The 14,531-nt window shown below is 36.6% G+C and overlaps 1 long non-coding RNA gene across 1 annotated transcript; it reads right to left on the minus strand.

Annotated features, from left to right (window-relative positions):
• Positions 1 to 2,222: 2,222 nt before the first annotated feature.
• LOC125964093 (uncharacterized) lies at positions 2,223 to 9,858 on the minus strand. The gene is made up of 2 exons (XR_007476729.1): positions 9,408 to 9,858; positions 2,223 to 3,500 (listed from the first exon to the last, which is right to left on the minus strand). It is a non-coding gene; the product is annotated as an uncharacterized LOC125964093 (long non-coding RNA).
• Positions 9,859 to 14,531: the final 4,673 nt, after the last annotated feature.

Consider the following 14,531-nt stretch of genomic DNA (forward strand, 5'->3'; position numbering starts at 1 on the left):
CTCTGATTAAAATTTTTAGCTTGGCAAGCAGTTATCCAAAAATATGATCAAATGATAAATGGATGAGAAATTCGTGACTAAAACCCAGCTTTATGCTGTGCTTTCTAAGTAATATTTTTCAACCAAATTTGAGTAATTATTTGTACAATGCAGACTGATGTGACTAATATTTGAGCAGTCTATTAAAAACACAGTGTGGGGAAAATGCTCATATTATAGGGATCCAAAGAACAAAGAGAAATTCACAATTAAATTCCTTTAAATTTCTTCTGCTTATCACATTGTCACAGGTTGAGTTTCTCAGTAAGCAGACTCTGAGGTGCAGGACGCTAATTGAGAAGAGCTCTGGATATTATCACCTGGGCAGGGGAAGGATACTGAGGGAGAAGCTGAAGTGTATCACAGGCCTTATGTCATCTTTGGTTGGCCCTACTGGGGGCTCTGGGGCTAAAATGGCCCTTCACTGTTCCCCCAAGTTGAGCCAAAAATGGCCAACCCTCCATCAGATGTGGGATGTTGGTCTCCCCCATAAGGTCATGGCCTTGAACGAGGCAGCTCTGCCCACCTTAGGCAATTTCTTAAAGGGGCTTACAGATAAAGGTTTTCTGACAATAGCATGCCCAGTAGCTGGAAAACAAGCTCTTCCTTAAAGGATGAACTGGGCAAAATTTCATGATCTGGACAAACTGTCCACCGTATACTCTATCATGTTTATTTAGACAAGTAGTGTAATTTCAGAGTAAACCTTCAAGGGAAGTTTTGTGAACCATTTTTTCTCACTCCTCTCTCCCACCTGATTTCGTCAAATTCATAATTGTCCTTGAGACAAAATTTCTGCATCACCTCTTTCAGGAAGCCTTCATTACCCAAACAGACATGTGTATATTACTTCTACTAATTTTTATTTTGGAATTGTCTTTTAATGTATCAACTTTACTTAAAAAGGAGAGCTTCATTAGAGCAGGGCTTTTGTCTTGAGTATGTTTCTATCTTAACTGTCTACTACATAATCTGCATTATAATAGTCATTCAATTAAATGTTTATTGAATGAATGAATGAATTTTTCTTGTGTTTGTTGGCTCCATCATCTTAATCCCTGCTAATCCTTCCCACATAGCAGAATTAATACAAGATGTTCTCCTTACCACAACTTGCAAGCTCTGTTTTTTTTTTTAAAAAAAGAAGTTTGTCTTTATCACCAGTGTATCACCAGAGGCCTGGCTTAAAAGAGTTTAATAGTCATTGAGTGGATGAGTGTTGATTTAATAGCTCTGGAGGTGACAATAATGTAGTCTGTATACAAGGAATTACATGATTTGGGTATTTGTTGTACTTAGTGTTGGAGGTTTTAGTAAATCTCAGAAAAAAATTGACATCAAAATTTTAATATTATTAAGTAATAAAATAAAGCATTTTATTACTTTACTGAACATTTGTCACAAATTGTACCATATAATACTCTTGTTGATGTTTATTTAGAAATGTCTGATTCCTATTTCTATAGTCACAAACAATGCCTATACTTATATAGACAACAAATATGCTTTAGTAGCCTGAAAGTTGTGTGGTATAATTGTAATATATCACTTAACCCTAGTAATTGTATGGAACATGTATTATTTTCACCCTCATTTTCTAGATAAGAAAAATTAAGGCTCCAGGGGGTTTAGAAAGTTACCCCATGCCCTCACCTAATGAGTGGCAAAACTGGGATTCAAGCTGATTTATCAACTTTCAAAAAAGTATACTTTAATACCACCACTAACCAGCAATGCTTTAGAAATCTACAGATATGTACAGATATTTGGGGATATGCACATAATTTTATCTCCAGGATTTGTGAGGAGTAAAACATGGCTTAAAAAATACAAGAACTGGTTGTAGTATGTTGTAAGAAAGACATGCCACACACTGCATTTTCCGAAGATGGCCACAACTGTAGATTCTGATCCCACATGCTCTTCTGCAGTGTGACCTTGCTACTCCCCATCAAATTACAGTCTTTTTCTCTTCCTCTGGAATCTGGTCTGGCCTTAGGGACTCTTGAAACCAATACAATGAGATAGGAAGTACACTGCATGACTTCTAAGGCTGGGTCAGGGGAGCCTTGAGGCGTCTTCTTTGGTCTCCTGGACCACTTACCCTCTGGCTGTTCACTCTCCAGTTGCTCCCTTTTGGATTCCACAAATCGTTCTTTAAGAGACCCAAACTGCATGGAGAGGCCACAGGACACGCTCTGTTGATAGTCACAGCTGAGCCCAGACATGGAGTTATCCCACCCAGGAAACATACATAAATGAAGCAGCTTCCAGATTTTTCTACCCTCTAGCAACACTAGTCACCTCCAGCCATTTGAGTTTCCTGATTAAGGCCCCAGACATAATCAAGAATAGATAAAGCATATCCAGTCTGTCCTGTCTTGGCCCGTAGATTTTTTGAGCCTAATAAAGTGGTTGTTGTTTTATGATACTAAAATTGGGTGGTTTTTTTCACAAAGCAGCTATCAGACATATTAGTACTAGTGATTTTATTTTCTATTACTCAAGTCTTAGTGAGTTACCTGATTCTGCCTGCCAAAGATCAAAATAGTATTTCCAAAATTCCATAAAAGGCTATTCCCGAATGAATACTTACTATCACACAAATCTGATTCTTGAAAACAAAAATTTCAAAGTTATTTTAATTAATAATGGAAAAGACGTAATGATTAGGTCACTCAAATTACTGTACCTCAATACTGAACACTTCCTCCATTTCCCACTCCAACTCCTCAAAATGGGAAATTTAACAACTTTAGAATGAAAAGTCTTATTAGTCTTTCCTAATAACTACCTAACTGGCTAGTGACTATTAATACTTTATAGGTGTGGCAGTACAGACACAAACTCTACAGGACTTGATTTACTTCAGATTTATGATAATGCAAATAGTAATACTTGATTAACTGCTGCTGTTTAAATTTGCAGACCCAAATAATTCACTCTGAACTCAAAGAGATTTTTAGTTAATTAACTACTACTATAGAGTATGTGATGGTTAATTTTATGTGTCATCTTGACTGGGCTTAGAGATGTCCAGATAGCTGGTAAAACATTATTTATGAGTTTGTCTATGAGGGACTCTCTGGAAGAGATTAGTATTTGAATCCCTAGACAGAGTAAAGAAGATTGTCTTTAAGGATAGAGGACATAATCCAATCCACTGAGGACGTGAATGGAACCAAAAGGTGGAGGAAGGGCAAGTTTGCTCTCTCTGCTTGAGCTGAGACATCCATCCTCTCCTGCCTTGGTTCTCAGGCTTTCACATTCAGACCAAGATTTATACTACTGGCCCCTTGGTTCCCAGACCTTTGGACTGAGACTTAACACCATCAGCTCCCCTCGTCTTCAGGCCTTCTGACTTGGACTGAATTACATTACACCACTGGCTTTCCTGGTTCTACAGCTTTCACCAGGCAGATCATGGGAATTCTTTGTCCCCAAAATCAGTGAGCCAATTCCTATAACAAACAAACAAACAAATAAATAGCCTTTTTGTTCTATTTCTCTGGAGAACCCTGATTAATACAGGGTTCTCATATCAGAGTTCTCATAATAAGTTTTAGCATAATAATTTCTTTATTGCTGTGTCATTTTTCCCTATCATGTAGATCGTCCCTAAACAATTTTAGTCATAAACAATGTGGCCCAAGTAGACACGGGTTAGAGATTATAGTCTCTAGCTTCTAATTGTCATCCTTGACTAGAGTGAAATATAGATAGATTTTATTCCCCCCTTTGCCCAAATTGATTTGGTAGAATACATGTTTTGAGTGCTGGGGAAAAGCAAAGAGCCTATAACTTCTGGAAATATTTTTTTTTACAATACAACTGTCCGTATATAATATTCCCTAAAATAGTTTGGTCATAACTGTCTTCATCAGTGTTGTCAACATTTGAAGATTGTGATTTTTTTTTTGTTACATTTGATTAGCCCTTGGATCCCATCTGTTCTTCCACATTCCAAACATGTTATATGCTTATATGCATGTATGTGTATATATATGTGTGTGTGTGTGTATATGTACAAATATATGTGAATAATTATGCAAACCATATAGTACAGCAGGTAATTTATCTTTATCTCTATATCTAGAATTTCATAAAACACATTGAAATAAATATTAAAAAACAGAACTAGGAATAGTCAGTATAAATCTATTAAGATTCTCTGTAAAGTGAATGGCATTTTTGTTTATATCAGCGTTTTCTTTAATATTTTATTGCCTAGTGCAAAGCAAAAGAATAACTTAAATATATGTTCCTCCAAATGGTAAAACCAATCATTAAGTGCCATTTGCCTTCGCTTTATACGGCTTCTTGGTTCTGAATACGTGCTAAAATGAAATTTTTGATGCATCGATTTCTATTTTTCTTTTACTCCAAGAAGTCAGATTAATAAGAGCCTTTAGCTGATGGGAAATAAGTCAAGCCCTGGATGTAGTTAACATTCAAATTAAAAGAACAATTTGGCAATTGATCTGCCATTAGGAAGAAAAAATGGACAGGAAAAAACCCAGGGCCTGGAAACAAATTTGTCTTTCTTAAATGCTCACTTTCAAGTGTGTCTGGTTTCTAGCCCAGTTTGTATCAGAAGGGATCAATTTTTCCCCCTTTTCCCTGTTCTACTTTTGCACTGGTATTGTCTGAATCCCAGAGTGAGCAGCAATACATCATCCTCCTTCAACATCTGCTAGAGCCCCCTCTTCTCCTAATCTGCCCAGATCCCCAAAGCCTTTTCCACCTGCTATAGAGCCAAATGCTCATTATAGCACACAGCTACGCCCTTCACTGTCTTTCCTCCCAGATCCTCAAGGTTAACGTGGAACAATGACTATTATTAAGTGGGGGCTTTAGGAATATAAAAGTAGACCAGGCAAGGAGAAAGGGGGAGGGGTGGCAGAAGCACTGGGTATGATGCCAGGAGAGCTGGCAGGAAAGAGCTGCTAGAAAGCTGTGGCCAATTTTCCAGTCGAAACATGAGTCACTGAACAGAGATGCCCTAGAAATAAATAGCTTCCCTGTTCATTGCCCAGTACAAGCAGAGACCACACCCTCCAGTGGTTTTCTGTTAGGGCACTTTGGGGTATGGCTTTGAGCAGCTAGTGGAGAAATGGAGATAAAAATGGTTAGTTTTGAGGGGGCTGGCAAGTCTAGAAGTTGTGTTTACTGCTTGGCCAACTGTAAATTGTAAGCAATTGGAAGTTGTTCTGTCTCCTCTGTTTTCTTCAAACCACGAACCTGTTCCTTCTGCTTGCATCATCAGACCAGCCACCAATGGAAAATTTGAGGCTCATTAGATTAAGCTGCTTAGAAAACAGAGAAATTCAGAAATCTCTCTGATACTCTGTATTCATCTTATATTATCATGGGACCTGAAAAAAATATAAAAAGGAATCTAATCATGGGGGGCAGGGAGGGGAGTAGGGGGAAGAGGCAGCTTTAATTTAAGTTTCCTGCCTTTAGCAGCTGTGTACCTCACTCCCAGATGCCATACTTGGTGCAATTTCCTTTTAGTTTTTTAGGAGATATTTTAAGAAGTTAAGTGCTGTTTCCTCAGTGACATTCATGGGGATGATCTTGATAAACCACATGAATGCCGGCTGGCCTCTGGCAGAGTTGGCCAGCTCTGCCCTAGACATACTCTCCTGTTGATGGACTTTTGGGCAACGTCTCCAGCAGGATCAAGTCACTCCCGTTGCTCTTCAGTTCCTGGAAAAAGTGTAAAACCACAGATTCCCCCAAAGGCTACCTAGTAAAATTTTCTTACCTTCGCAACCCTGAGCCCTAAGGAAGTTTGTCACTCTCCTATGGCCACACAGTGTGCTGATCTAAATAAAGCAGAGGCCGCCTACTTCTATGACTATTCTAGCCAAGAGACTGGAGGGGTTGAATGAGCTCTCATTAATAAAAACAGTTAAGTGTAAAACTACCTGGGCTGATGGAGAAGGAGCTTCTAACTTGCTCTATGAAATGACAGTGCACCTAAACTGTCAGACTTACACTTAGAAGATTATTATACTTCCCTTTTCTTTTTTTAAAATTCAGGTTTGAAAGTTACAACTTGTTTTGGATAGACAGCTTTTTAAAAACTAGTAAGAAAGGAGGGTTAAAAGTTCTTCATTTTCACTTGGATTGATCAAGATACTAGATCTTTGCTGTGGGTTTGTATAGGGTAGAAAAGTAACTAAAGTTTAACTAAATGATGGACATTTCAGAAACATAGCTTTTCAACAGCATTATTGAGATATCAGTGACATTAAAAAATTGTATATATTTAAGGTTTGATGTTTTGATATACATATACATTCTGAAATTATCACGACAATCAAGCTAATTAGCATATCCATCACACCTTGTGTGGGTGTGGTGAGAAGACTTAAGATCTATCTTCTTAGCAAATTTAAGTATACAATATAGTATTGTTAACTATAATCACCATGCTGTATAGTAGATCTCCAGAACTTTTTGATTTTACACAACTGAAGCTCTGTACCCTTTCACCAGCATCATCCCATTTTCCCTTCCCCTAGGATCTTGACAATCACCATCGTACTCTGCTTCTATAAGTTTGACTCTTTTAGATTCTACACGTAAGAGAAATCATACAGTATTTGTCTTTCTATGTCTTTCTTATTTTACTTGGCATAATGTCTTCCAGCTCAATCCATGTTGTAAATTACAGGATTTTCTTCTTTTTGAAGACTGAATAGTAGTCCATTGTGTGTATATATATATGTATATATTTCACATTTTCTTTATCCATTCATCCATTGAAGGACATTTTGGCATTTATGTTGTTTCCATATGTTGGGTATTGTGAATAATGCTTCAATGAACATAACCTTGAAAGTCTAAAATCTAAACATTATCCTAGACATTATGTATATATATGTATATATATACACACACACACATATATGTATATATACACACACATATATATATATATATATAAGCCTCTACCCCTATTGCTTTACTACCTCCATTTCAAGATTGAGAGGCAGTAAGTAAATGTTAGCATGGAATACTTTATGTAAGTGTAGCTTTATATGGAAGTTACAAAAATTAGGGAAGAATAGTTTTTTATTTAGGGAAATCTTAAAAGCATTTGATACTGTAGAAGCATGATCCTAGCTCTTTCATTGGCTTATGTAGTAATATTAAGCAAGTATTATTTTACCTTCCTGACTCTTTTTTTCTCTTATGAAAAGAGGGTACTATACTGTTTTACCTACCTCATAGAGTTATTGTGAGGATTAAGTGAGTTCGTTTGGGAAGATGCTAGGAACATAGCAAAAGATCAATGAACTTCAACGGGTATTAGTCTATTCTAAGACATTTGCAAGGTGCTTAAAATTTTTCCAAACAACTGTTTCTTTGCTCCTTCGTTTTCTTCTTTCATTTCTTCCTGCCTGTTTATTACTATTCAAACCATATAGTGAGTCGGATTCTGCTTTGAAGCGTTATAAAGTTTCAAAATCTTAAATTAGACTACAATTGAATATTATTCTGTAAATACCCCACAAGGGGTGGGAGAGGGAATCAATGACTGCACCTTAATCAGCTTGGGCTCCCATAACAAAATACTATAGACTGAGTGGCTTAAAAAACAGAAATTTATTTTCCCACATTTCTGGAGGAGATTGAAAGCTCTCTGGTGTCTCTTCTTATTAGGGCTCTAATCCCATCATGAGGGCACTACCCTCATGACCTCATCTAAACCTAGTTATCTCCCAAAGGTCCCATCTTTAAATACCATCACACTGGGAACTAAGGCTTCAAATTTGAATTTAGGAGGGACACAATTCAGTCCATAGCAGACTCTTGTTTTAAAATCTGAGACCTGATTTTATCGGATTGATAGCAAGGTTTTCAATGGAACCAATAAACCTTGATCACCAAGATTCCACATTGTAAGGCATTTTGATATTACAACTGCAACTTACAGTTTGATTAGTTCTATATATTATTTTGGCCACATTCTTCTTTTTTTCACAAGAAGTCCCTTCAGACTCCTCCATTAAGCGTTAAGCACAATTACCAGTCTGACACAAATTCTGGACTTTTCTCTCCACTGTTTGTTTTCTTAATCTTTCTTCAGCTATAGCTTTATCCTATCTACCCATCTCCTCCCTCCTCACTTAGGGCTCACCTTATCCTACTCAGTCTTAGTCGATATAATCTGAGTCTCCCTTTAGCAGCTCTGGAAATCTTGCCTTTATTTAAACCCCTTATTATTATATCTCTTCTCTTGTTGCTTTTTCTCAGAACTCTGCATTTTGGATTTCTTGACCACTTCTCTTTTCAACTTTTTAGGAAACCTCAGCTTTCCTGACACTTTCTTTCCAGATTCTCCTCCAATGCTTCTCACCATTCTCTTACAAACCTAAACCTAAGCATTTCCCTAAGGCCTCTTGCCTTTGTCCCTATTCCCAGTGATTTTAGTGAAATCATCCACTTTTGAAAGTTTTACTTTCACCTTTATGAAGACGACATCGGACTCTTTTTCCTTGACCTAACTTTGTAACTCCAGACTTTAAGACTCAGGGCATTATCAGGAGCCCCAGGCTTGAGGGAAGATCAGGCCTAGGAACTGGGAACATGACAAGGTCAGGGAAGGGAGGAAGGAGATGTGAAGTTTTTATTGGTGACAGAACACTTAAATAATAAAGACAATTCTCTTTGATAACCGTCTTAGCTGATTCATGATCTGGCCACCGATGTTATTTAACACTTTTAACTACTCCTTCCAGGAGAAAAAAACTCAGACTCCCTCTACTTCCCTGTGTCACAGTCACACTGCTGCAGCTGACTCACTTTTCCAGCTGCCACTTGGATGTTTCCTAAATAGTACGTGTGTACGGTTAATTTTACCATATTTGTCTTATTTTTTTACCATCCCCATATTTTATGTTAGTAGTTTAATCTCTCTGCCAGAAATCCAAGCTCAAATCTTCTCAGTGTCCCTGCATTCTCGTAAATTCACACATATTCAATGGTCATCATGCTCTCTGATTCTCCTGGAATTTCTCTTGTGTCCAACACCTCCATTTAATTTCTTTATTTTGTCCTTATTTTGTTTAGAGTTTTATTTTACTTTTTACCCATTTTACTGTATTCTCTCCCTAAATGACGCCTCTCCTGGTCATCCTATCTTGCCCGCTCATTCCTGTCTCCTAGTTCATTGCTGTAAGCCACTCCTTTTCTCATATCTTTATCCTCTTCAGTGGGTCCTCACTGCCTATCCAACAAACCCTAAGGCTTTACCTTGGCTTTCAAGCCCTTCAACAGATCAGGTTGTACCTAAATTTTATGCACCCAGAAGTTCCCTTCCATCACCCTACACTGTTAAAAATTATACTTACCATTCTTAAATGAATTTGGTTAATCACGCCTTGGTGATGCTGCTGCCTTCATGTGGTCAAAAGGCTTCTCCACTTTTCCCCCTTGGTGAAATGTTCTTTCCTTCAAACGGCAATCTAGATGTCAACCTCAGATGAAATCTTCCCTTTTTCTACCTGCCAAAACTTTTATAGTTACATACACATACAAACAAAAGACACACATTTTAAAACTTAAATTTCTTATGGTATTTGACTTTATGCTACAGTTATTTTTGCCCCCTCCTTATCTCCTCTAATATATTAGGTATATTTTTGTGTCCAGAACCAGATCTTATTTTTACCTTCCACCTTCTCCACCACCAAATAAAACTTCCTGGCTCCATAAATATCTGTTCAAATAATGTAGATTAAATCTTGATAAATATCTTTTGAATAAATGTAAGATAAAATAATTAAATGACTACTAAGAAAAATTCTGGGCTTTAATTACTACATGTTACTTCTTAGGTGATAGACTATTAAAAATAAGTATGATGGTTAGAGGAAGCAGCCTTTAGTTTGCTGAATGCATTTTATTGGTAGAATGACATGATATGGGCAGCTGCATCCTTCTGTTTCTAAAAATCTCCATGTTTGCATGTAAAATGGGTAACTATAATTTTGTTTGCATGGCTATACATATCTGCATTAGGAGGAATGAAATTTTGAATAGCAAAATAACTTTTTTAAAAAATAAGAGAATATGGCTAAAATTTAGTCATATTTAATCTGTAATAGAATCATATCAATCAGTTAATGTCATAACATTAATCTGGAGTATACAGTTCATTTAATGAAGACAATAAAAATTAAAGAGTCTATATTGAATAATTGTTTTTGGCAAGAAATAAGATTATTTCTAAAAACAAATATTAATAAAAACTTTCTGCTACTTAATAATTTAATAAGCCATATGTAAGGCAAAGTTTGTTTTGTTTCGTTTTGAGACATAGGAAATTTTTATTATCAAAACCAATTTCCTTAATAAAGATTACAAAGTCTTTATCTTCCCTGAATTCCACCAAAGTCCAAGAAATTTCTAGTATTATGAAGGAATAACTATGTAGAAAGTTTGGGGCTTAAACATGCATTAAAACCTTGTAAGAAAAGCCAGTTATTTCATGGTATTCAGGAGATACATCATCAGCAAAACACACATTATAAAAATCTATATTTAGTAATTTTTTTAAAAGAGAGATGAGAAGGTGGATGATGTCAGGGCAGCTGTGGGTGGCCATGCTTGGGAGAGCCCATGAAAGGCCTCGGTCTACTGCAGGGAGGTTTCAGTATGGGTGACAGGATATTTCCATGTGTGTTTCCTTTCAGTTGATACCTTCCGGTAAGGCTTCCTGTGTGCCACCAGAGCACTCACCTCCACCACCCACAGCAGTTTCTTGATTTGAATTAGGTTTCATAGAGTGGGGGTCATGGGAATGTGGTTCAACACCCAGATATCTGAGAATGTAGTGAAGCCCTGATTATTGAATTCAAACATTCTCATCATGGCCAAAAAAAGTTTTCGTCAAGAAGAAAACAAAAATCCATAGAACTTAAACATATGACTTTAGATCCTTAAGTTGGAAGGGATATTTATTCTAACTTTGTGATTTTGCAGATGAGGAAATGGAGACTGAGAAAAGGTAAATAACTTCCTCAAGGTAGAATCACAAGGTGAACATAGGTTTCCTGACTTTTAGTCATTTGACCTCAGAGTTTGACTTCTCTAAAGAAAATTATCACCTTAATATTAAGCACTTGAATGTCACATTTAATACAGTTAGTGAAAACTACATTTTTCCCTGGCTCCTTACTGAAAAAGCAAGAACGTGTCAAATTAAAATGGGCCATAATTTGGTTACGTATGATTTAGTTCTTAGAACCCCCAAAAGATTATGTAAATATTATTTATATAAAATAGATGCAATTTCTAAATGCTAAAATTATAAATGATGGGATGAGATGAAATATATCTAAATTGCTATTGGAAGTTATTGGGATAAGCCTCACACAACTATAAAACGTCCTCTAAAAATTGACTTGTTTTTCCTTACATGTTATTTTCCCTAATGAGTTCATGTAGGGTGAAAAAGCATTAGTGGAAATTACCTTTGTCATGCACTTGAAAAGGCAGAGAGGCAAATCAGAAAAAGGATAGATTTAAATTATTTTTAAATCTGTCTCCAGTGTGGCTTTGTTTAAACATCCTCAAGCCAGGTGAGATCAATCATTAAATAAACTTCTATCTTAATACAAGGAAGGCAAAGTGATTTTCAGCATCAGTATTACCTTAATTTGTGCATAAATATCCTTTAGTCAAAGGAAATGAAAAAGAGTGCAGAATATGTTATTGAAATATACCTACCTCGTCAGTAATCAGTAGTTGTTAAGAAATTGATGACCTTCTGGGTTATGACTATCTCTCGTCACTATAATGGTTACCTATTAGGGGTCTAAGTCTCTCCTTAGAAAAACATATAGTTGGTATAGGCTAAAGGAAAGAATCCAGACTTTCAAATATAAGCCCAAGAAATTTGTGAAAAGTTGTAGTCAATACCTTACTAGCCAAATTAGCTGGAGTAGAGAGTTCTGAAAGAGATATCCAATATGAACTGGAGTGGGCAAAAATTAGAAAGAGGGGAAATGTCGTTTTCATAAGACATAAAAGCCTGAGGATTGAGCCAGTGGAAAAGAAGGAATAAAATATCGTTGTGCAAGAATGGTTACTAGAATCTGCAGAACAATAGAGAAAAGAATGATTAAAAATCTAGTGCGTATCAGTTTACATTCCCACCAACAGTGCAAGAGGGTTCCCTTTTCTCCACACCCTCTCCAGCATTTATTGTTTGTAGATTTTTTGATGATGGCCATTCTGACTGGTGTGAGGTGATGCCTCATTGTAGTTTTGGTTTGCATTTCTCAAATGATTAGTGATGTTGAGCATCCTTTCATGTGTCTGTTGGCAATCTGTTTATCTTCTTTGGAGAAATGTCTATTTAGGTCTTCTGCCCATTTTTGGATTGGGTTGTTTGCTTTTTTGATATTGAGCTGCTTGTAAAATTTGGAGATTAATCCTTTGTCAGTTGTTTCATTTGCAAATATTTTCTCCCATTCTGAGGGTTGTCTTTTCGTCTTGGTTATGGTTTCCTTTGCTGTGCAAAAGCTTTTAAGTTTTGGAATGTAAATTGATACAGCCACTATGGAGAACAGTATGGAGGTTCCTTAAAAAACTAAGCATAGAACTACCATACAACCCAGAAATCCCACTACTGAGCATATACCCTGAGAAAACTGTAATTCAAAAAGAGTCATGTACTACAATGTTCTTTGCAGCTCTATTTACAGTAGCCAGGACATGGAAGCAACCTAAGTGTCCATCAACAGATGAATGGATAAAGAAGATGTGGCACATATATACAATGGAATATTACTCAGCCATGAAAAGAAATGAAATTGAGTTATTTGTAGTGAGGTGGATGGACTTAGAGACTATCATACAGAGTGAAGAAAGTCAGAAAAAGAAAAATAAATACCATATGCTAACACATATATATGGAATCTGAAAAAATAAATGCTTCTGAAGAACCTAGGGGCAGGACAGGAATAAAGATGCAGACGTAGAGAATGGACTTGAGGACACAGCAAGGGGGAAGGGTAAGCTGGGATGAAGTGAGAGAGTGGCATGGACTTATATATACTACCAAATGTAAAATAGATAGCTAGTGGGAAGCAGCCACATAGCACAGGGAGATCAGCTCGCTGCTTTGTGACCACCTAGAGGGGTGGGATAGGGAGGGTGGGAGGGAGATGCAAGAGGGAGGAGATATGGGGATATATGTATGTGTATAGCTGATTCACTTTGTTATAAAGCAGAAACTAACACACCATTGTAAAGCAATTATACTCCAATAAAGATGCTAAAAAAAAAACAAAACAAAACCTAGTGCCTGTAGGCCTAGAAAACAATAATGATGAAAGTCTTTCTGGTCAAGCAAATAGGAATAGTTATTTTATAGCATGGTCCTTGCAGAATATTAGGGAATTAGATTTTGTTCTCGATATCATAATAGAAATGAGGGGAAAAAAAGATACGGGGACAGTTCAGAGGTGTTCACAATAAAAGTTCTCAAGGTCTCATTCAACTAATTCATAAAACTCAGTAATCCTCACGTACATTCAACTATTATTCCCTCATCCCCGCTGTTCCACACCCACACACACACCTGCTACCACTAATTTCTTTGCAGGCATCTGCGAGGGTAAATTAAATAACCAGAGCTTTTTGACATCTTGAGACAGTCAAACCACTCTCTAAGACACATGAAATGATACCTACACTGTAAAGCAGTATAAACCTTAAATATTTAACTCAATTTGGCCCCCAAATTGAGCAAGTTGCATCTAATCTCTTATATCTCAGTAATCTTGATGATAGTTATAGATGGATAGATGATAGATGGATAGATGATAGATAGATAGATAGGAAGAAAGAAAATATTACCTTAGAACAACGAAATGCTTTTTGCCTAGTTAATACTTACCCCTTTCTAAGTAAAGTCCTGCATCTTGAGAAAGGCAAGATTTTCATCTTACCTTCCTTTCAAAGCAGTATATGGGTCCATCAAAATATTTTTCTAAAGAAAAAGAATTTTCCACATACAGTGTAATGTAAAATTCATTGTGCTTAGGGATTACATTTGTTAAATTCAAAAGAAGAAGGGTGCTTGGCACTTGTGCATTATTGGAAATTCCCCAAACACAGACAACAAAAGCTCAGTCAGTTTAATCAAATTATCAGCTTTTCCTCAGTCTGTGTTTAGTCTGTGTTTGTCTAATGTCCGGGTGCATATTTTCTACTTAAGAAAATCAATAAATCTGCTGCTGTAAAAAAAGGCACATTTCAAATGTAGTATACAGCGTATTGCACTATCTGATCCAGCAATCTGTCTGCCTCTGCCCCACAGAAGGAGTGAACAAGAAATATGCCTGACGAGCTCATGAGATGGTTTAGAAACTCATGTATGAAGGTGAAAAAAATGATACCATTGAGGTGTGCACCCCATTCACTTTTGATGTAGAAGGAGGGCATGAAATGTATACCTGAAACTT

Source organism: Orcinus orca, chromosome 3 (genome assembly GCF_937001465.1).
Source record: "Orcinus orca chromosome 3, mOrcOrc1.1, whole genome shotgun sequence".
Taxonomy (NCBI): domain Eukaryota; kingdom Metazoa; phylum Chordata; class Mammalia; order Artiodactyla; family Delphinidae; genus Orcinus; species Orcinus orca.